Here is a 7349-nt window from a genome sequence, read left to right as displayed (position 1 = left end):
GCACCCAGTAGTGTTCCATGGCCCCTCAATGAAACTGACTGTAGACAAAGTGCTGCCAAATGTACAAAGTAAACAAACTGGAAATAAAAGAGAGAGACTGTTTTGCTAAATATTTTTTTTCCTCACTCAGTTACAGGAATCCTACTAGCCATCTTTATATGTACAACAGTCACAAGAAGGAATGTGATTTTTTTCAAATTGCTGGTGTCCCTTTAATTTAATTGTTTTCCATTGTTTTCACTGGAACTGGGTCAGGCTTGGTATGTTCACTTGTATTATTTCATTTACTGATGACAGAGGGTACCGCTGAAAACCTGTTCAGAAGTCAGTTCACCTTGGCAACCTGATGAGCGCCAGGATCAGCTGCAAAGAAACTGATTCAATCTTGTGAGGTGCTGAGCTCTTTTATCTCAATGGAATTTGAGGGTAATAATCAACTTGGGGCCATATAAAAGAGATCAGACAAAATATATAAAAGTTGGTGGGAGGTCATGGGTTCTTTGCTCATCAATGATGGTGCCCCAACAACCAATGCGGTTATGGGAGTGGTGGTAGTGGTGGTGATGATGAACAATCAGTTAATTGTCTCCACCCCAACAATCGTGTCAGTGCTCGAGTCTCCGCAAAGCTCATTCGTGTCCACTCTTTTATGTTGTCAATCCAGATCTTCTTCTGTCTACCTCTTCTTCTCTTCCCCCATACTGTCTCTTGGAGGATAATCGTGGATAGGCCAGATCTTGTTACGCGGCTGTACCACTTCAGCTTGAGCTTCTTCATGGTCCTCAGGAGGTCTTCATATGACCCAGCGCATTGGGTGACATTGTGGACCTCTTCATTAGTGAAGTGGTTGAAATAGGAGATGCCCAAGATTTTACAGCAGCATCTCTTCTCAACTACCAGTATTTTCCATTCAAGTTCTGCCATAAGAGTCCATGTCTCGCACGCATACAGAAAAATGGAGATGACCAAAGTATGCATCAGTTTCAGTTTGGATTCCAGGAAGATGTTCTTAGTCCTCCAAATTGGCATTAGCTTTGCCACTGCTGCTGCTGTTTGTGCAGTTCTTGCCCAAATTTCTGCCTTGGATCCTTCATCAGTGATCACCCCCAAATACTTGAACCGTTTCACTGTCTCCAGCTCTTGTCCACTGACAGTGATATGTGAGCTGGTCCCATCACATTTGTTTGTCATCAGCTTGGTTTTCTCTGCACTGATTTCCATGCCATATTTTGTGGAGGTTTCATCCAATCATTTAACAAGGTTGGCAAGTTCATCTTCGCTGCCTGCCAGGCCATCAATGTCATCAGCGAACCAAAGATTTAAAATTGTTCACCCCCCAATGCTGACTGTGCACATATGATCTTCTAGGACATCAGTCACTATGCACTCCAAGTAGATGTTGAACAGTGTGGGTGAAAGGAGGCAGTCCTGCGGGACTCCAACAGTGGTGCGAAACGCCTCTCCTATTCAGCCATTGATGAGAACTGCACTGCTGGCCTTGGCATACAGTTGTTTAATGGTAAGAATAAGTTTATGATCACCCATTGTACTTCTTCATGGTTGCCCAGAGAGCTTCATGCTATACTTTGTCAAGCACCTGATTAAAGTCAACAAAGACATGGTAGATGTCCTGCTGGTCTTGTAAGTACTTCTCACATAGAACACGAAGGTTGAAAAATCTGTACTGTGGTACTTCTTCCAGCACGAAAGCCAGCCTGTTCTTCAGCGATAATATCCTTAGAGTATGGCTTCAATCTATTCAATATGACTTTCAACCTCACTTTGCTGGGATGGCTGTTCATATGTGTATCGCACGCATACAGCACCAGCAAAGGAGGAAGTTGGGCATTAATAAAGACACGCTTGAATTGATTTGGAGGCCAAGCTGTGTAGCCCAATAACATTTGGCAACCACACAGGGAGTTCCTCCACTCTCAGGTAGGGCTTTATGAATTGGATGCTAAGATCCACGAAGAGAGGATGGCTTATTGCTATGCTTGGATAAAAGTAAAAGAAGACAATGGCTTCCACAGACAGGCAGATCTTTTTACTGAATAAGTCAGCTGTTGACTTACTACAGAGGAAGGAGCCCTGACCCTGTGCATTGCTCAAGGCTATGGATCATTACAGATGAATGGAGCCTTTAGTGACTTGCTTTGTGAAAACTGGCACTGAGATAAATATTAAACCAATTTCAGGTAGGATAATTTTTTTCCCAAAAACAAAGAATTAAGTGCTATTAAAATCCACAGCAATCAACTGTTTTTTTTTTTTATATGAAAGATCATTTTTAGCAAAACCCAGTGCCTTATGTATTTTAAATCCCAAATCCATGTGCAGGCTATTTGATCCTAGATAATGTTGTCTAAAATTCATTTCTTTTCTGTGGGCAAACAGATATCAGCCTTCCTTGATTTTCAGAGGTATCCTTGTATTTCACTGAAAAGGCATTTTCTCGTGTTTTTTCTCACTCTATTTTCACTCGGGACTCACGGTGGTCTGGGTCTTCGGCGGCATTTTGGTGGGCGGGGCCCTTCAGTCACTCTGTGTCTTCGGCAGCATTGAAGGGCCCCCCGCCGCTGAAATGCCACCGAAGACCCAGAGTGCCGCCGGATGAGTACAAGCACTGCATCTCCCCCGCTTTGCCTCAGGCCCCCTGAATCCTCTGGGCGGCCCTGTTTAAGAGCAAGGAATGTCAAATTTTGAAAAGTAAAAAACAAAACAAACTTAATTTCAAACCCATTCAGTCCAAAATATACAGCAGTCTGGCTTTCCTAGGTGATTTTTTTCCAGAAGTCGATTCTTGTTCATTGAAGGATTTATTTGTTGGGATTTAGAGGGCATTGATGATAAAACATCAGTATCAGCATTTACTCAGCATAATGTAATTCTCAAATTTCCTTTTTATTTGCCTTGCTATGTTGAGTGCTTTCAAGCTACAAATCCTAATGATAAATGAACAGGAAATTGTGAACCATGACAAATTATATTATCTAAAATGAAAAAAGAAAACATCTTTCAGTAGACAGGATATGTTTGACACTGCTTTTGATAGAAGTCAAATACTTTGAAGTATAATGTGTTCATTTAACTCTCTGGATAGTGTTGGGTTTTATCTAATAACTTTCTGTTTCCAGTCTGTAAAGATAACCTCCCCCACCCCTCCTTAAAAAAAATTAAGGGACATATTAGTGCAACTCTAACAGGGCCTGATCCAAAGCCCTATGAAGTCCTATCAATTCATTTTCATTGGGATCAGGTTTAAACAGACTGGCTTTTGGAGGTTCCAGTGCAGAATACAGTTTCCTGCTTAGGGGACAAGCAGGGCACATTGTAAACTAATAGGTGAACACTTTGTTTACTTCTAGGACACCTGATGAATATGTATGCAGATGAACATATTATCTTGGGGCCCAGATGGAAACTGTTTGACTTGTACCTATTTTCAACCAGTTTATTGATGGCACAAATCCTTCTAGCACTTCAAAAAAAATGTCTCAGCATAATGACCAAATTAGAGGGAATAATAAAAGATTTAAAAAAATCCTCAAGTAGGGGTACTGCATTAGGATAATGGGAGGAAACATTGTTTTCCCACAGATCACAATGTGAAAATGCTCTAAAACTGATGAAAGTCAAAGTTACTAACTGTTTGGAAGGCCATTATTCTTGGAACATCGCTAGAGTGGGAAACACAGCTTAATAAAAATAATGTAAAAAAAAAAAATCTAGCTCCTATATCGTGCTTTTCATCAGTAGATCTGTGTCATACAAAAGGGGTTAGGATCATTGTCCCTACTTAAAAGAAGGCAACTTGAGTGTCCCAGGAGTATGTGTAAAGAGTTCAAATGTATCTGTATAATCTAACAAGAAAATACCCTCCTCTTACTACTTGTTTCCATTCCTTCTCCTTTCCCTCTCTTCCTGCTCTCCTCAAGCCTCTACATCATTCTCCTTCTCCTATTGCCACCAAAAGGGGTTGATGGCTCTTGTTCTTCATCTCCAAGCATTTTTGTCAAGTGAGTCTTCCACACTGATACCAACCTTCTTCATGCCTGTCTTCAGGGTCTCAAATCTCCTTTTTCCAGGTCTTCCTTGTAGTCTTTGTCCTATGACCACTAGGTCTCATACTCTCTCTCACAGATCATCATCTCACTTGACCAGCCATTTGCCACATGAGTTTTTCTGTGATGGGGGCTACTTTGCATCATGGTTCATACTGTTTCATTACATAGTCTATCAGGTCTCATCTTACTTAGCATCCACCTGAGCATTCTCATTTTGGTAGTGTGAAGTAGTTGTATTTCTCTCTCCCTTATTGCCCAGAATTCCAACCCATACATCATGACTGGCTTAATCATGATCTTGTATGCTTTGCTCTTTAGTTTATTTGTCATATTCTTATCACAAAGAACCACAGTTCAACACTTAAACCAAGGTCTATAAATTGTTATATAGACTTTAACTCTACACAATCTAGTTTTACTGGCTTCTCATTGTCCCTCTTAATGAAGCATCACAAATATTGTGTTTTTTATTGGCTGATTCTTAAGCCCTGTTCTAATGCAGCCCACCATAGTTCTAGGTCCCTTTCTAGTTCATATTTATCTTTAAGGCACGACATAATAATCTGTGATAAGCATGCACCATGGAGCCTCTTCTTTAATCTCTGTGTCAAGATATCCATTTAAAATCACAAATAGGAATGGGTGTAAGGCTGATCCTTGATGTAGACCTACTCTCACAGTGAATGACTCACTGTAGCTGCTGCTACTTCTCACTATTGTTGTTATCCTCCATACATGTTCATGATAGACTGAACATATGCCTCCAGCAGATTGTACAACCACAGGGACCACATACTGATTCTGTAGGAACTTTATCATAAGCCTGTTCTAAATCCATGAACATCAAGTGCAATTCCTTGCATTTCTCCCAGGACTTCTGCTCCTGCAATGTTCAGGCTGAAAACACTACATCCATTGGTGACTTTGGCATAAACCTGAATCAGTTGTCATTTCATTGGTGCTCCAGCTCATCCCAAAGTCTTTTCTCAATAACTCTTTCCAGACACCTTGCTATGTAAAATAATGAGTCAGTAATTACTACATTCTTGCCTGTCTTCTTTATGCTTGAAGATAGGGACTAGCATGCTCTTCTTCTCCTTGTTGGGCATTTTCCAGTATGGCAAATGAAGCTAAAAACTTTGTCATTATCACTACTTCCTCATGCCTCACTTGGTACATTGTCTGGTAGCACTGTCTGAGTCTCTACCATGGTGATCAGTCTGGAGATTGTTGCTTGCACATACTTCCCTCAACAACTGCTTTGGATTTTCTACACTGAGCAGTTTCTTGTAAAATTGCTGCCAGCTCCTAAAGATTTCACCATCTTCCACCAGTACTCTTGTGTTTTCATCTTTGACACAGCTTACAGCTGCTCACTTCTCTGTGCTGCTTTGCCTAATCATGGCTAATCTATATGTTCCTTTTCCTTCTTCTTCCATTAGTAGTCCTTTGTATAAGGCTTTAAATGCCTTTTTGCCATTTTTTTTGCCATCTTGTGTTCCTCATAAATTCCCACTGCTGTTACTTTCTGCCATTGCTTTAAATCTTTCCTTCTTCTTTCCTTCCTCCTGCACATCACTGGACAACCACCACATCTCCTTGCCATCACATTTCCCACCTTTCATTTGGCCACAGGCACCATGTGCGCTTTTTGTAGTATGTCTGTCTGGATATTTGGTATTCTCCCACTCATTGGTATTGTGGTTGGTTTGGTCATTGTCCAACCTCCATAGAACCTCATCCTAAAATCTCACAGCTTCCATCACCTTATCCTTTGTTGAGAACTTGTCTTTTGTCCTCCACTAGTGTCCTCCACCAAATGTCCCCACTCTCATGCCTTTTCTTTCTCTCACTTTTTCCTTCATCCCTCTTTTCCACCTTATTTCCCATTCCCCTCCTCTCCACTCCCTTGTCCTGCCCCCATTCTACCACCCTTTCCTCTTTCTCTTATCTTCCCCTGCACTTTCTTCCCCACTCACTCTCTTACCTCCGTCTCACTTTCCTTTCTCCCTCCCCATCACTCTTGCTCCTCCTTACCTTCCTCCCTTTTCCTGATTTCCCACCCCTTTTTGTTTCTTCTCCCTACTTTATTCCCCATTTCCCCACCCCCACCCCATCCTCCACTTCTGTTATTCCCTTATCCCATGTCTCCAAACTCCCGTTCTCCTCTTTGCACCAAACTGGAACTGGATCCTGGCTTGGTCACTCCTGGTTACAGACAGACCACCCTGCTTAGAGCAATTAGTTAATTGAGACAGTAAAGAGAAACCAGGTGACCCAGTTCTGAAAGGTGAGGAATAATATAACAGCTCCACCCCCACCTGAGACCAAGAACTAAGCTTGTCTTACTCCTTTAAATATTAATCATGTCATGGTTTTCACCTGCTAACGTAATATTGTTTTGCAGTTTGCAAAGAGAAGTGAAGCTGGAGGAGCTGTCCACGGTAGGGATTTTTGTTGTTGTTGCCCTCATATTCTCTCCCTCCCTCCCTCCCTTCAGGATCTGCAGTCTGAGTTCTCTAGGAAACCAGCTTTTACATACAGCCTGCCCCCTGCTAGCTTTTCTGGCCTAGTAACCTCATTACAGGCTTGAGGGGGTGCAGAAGCTGAGTTGTAACCAGCTGGTAGAATCGATTATAACAAAACAAGGACACTGGAGGCACTAGGGCAGCACTAGATCGGTAGGTCAGTCACCTTTTTAGTGCAACAAGATAAGGAACAAGGCACAGGAGCGCTCTGTAGACTGCATGTTAGAGTTTCTAAGTAGGAACATGGAGTTTCTAAAAGGGGATAGAATTACAGGTGGATTGCCAAGTATCCTGCTCCTTTAGCTATCTTGCCTACCTGGAGAGTTATTAGATATGCAAATTTAACTGGGTTTGTGTCTGCATACAATCTATTTAATCCAATTTTAATATTTCCAAGTGTTTGGAAAAAGACCTTAACAGCAATTTCAGGGCATTGCTTTTGGGAATTACTAGTGTTTATTAAATAACTCATATGTAAGTATTTACCATTTTACTGACCCAGCCATTAATTAAAAAAATATACATAAGCTTATGCTGGATATCATCGAGTACAAAATGAAAGAGACATTGTCAAGCATAAAAGATCAAAATTACTTGTTTCCGTTTCCCCAACTGACTTTCTGTTTTTAAGGGACCTCATCAACCTTATAATCCTACTTCTGTCTAGAATATTTAGATTCTATTCTTACAAATATGCCTGAAAGGCATTAGGAGAAAAAAATTCAGTTCAGGCTTTGTGTGTAGTCAGCTTAAT

This window comes from Chelonoidis abingdonii, chromosome 7 (assembly GCF_003597395.2).
Source record: "Chelonoidis abingdonii isolate Lonesome George chromosome 7, CheloAbing_2.0, whole genome shotgun sequence".
Taxonomy (NCBI): domain Eukaryota; kingdom Metazoa; phylum Chordata; order Testudines; family Testudinidae; genus Chelonoidis; species Chelonoidis abingdonii.
This window is presented reverse-complemented; position numbering follows the sequence as displayed.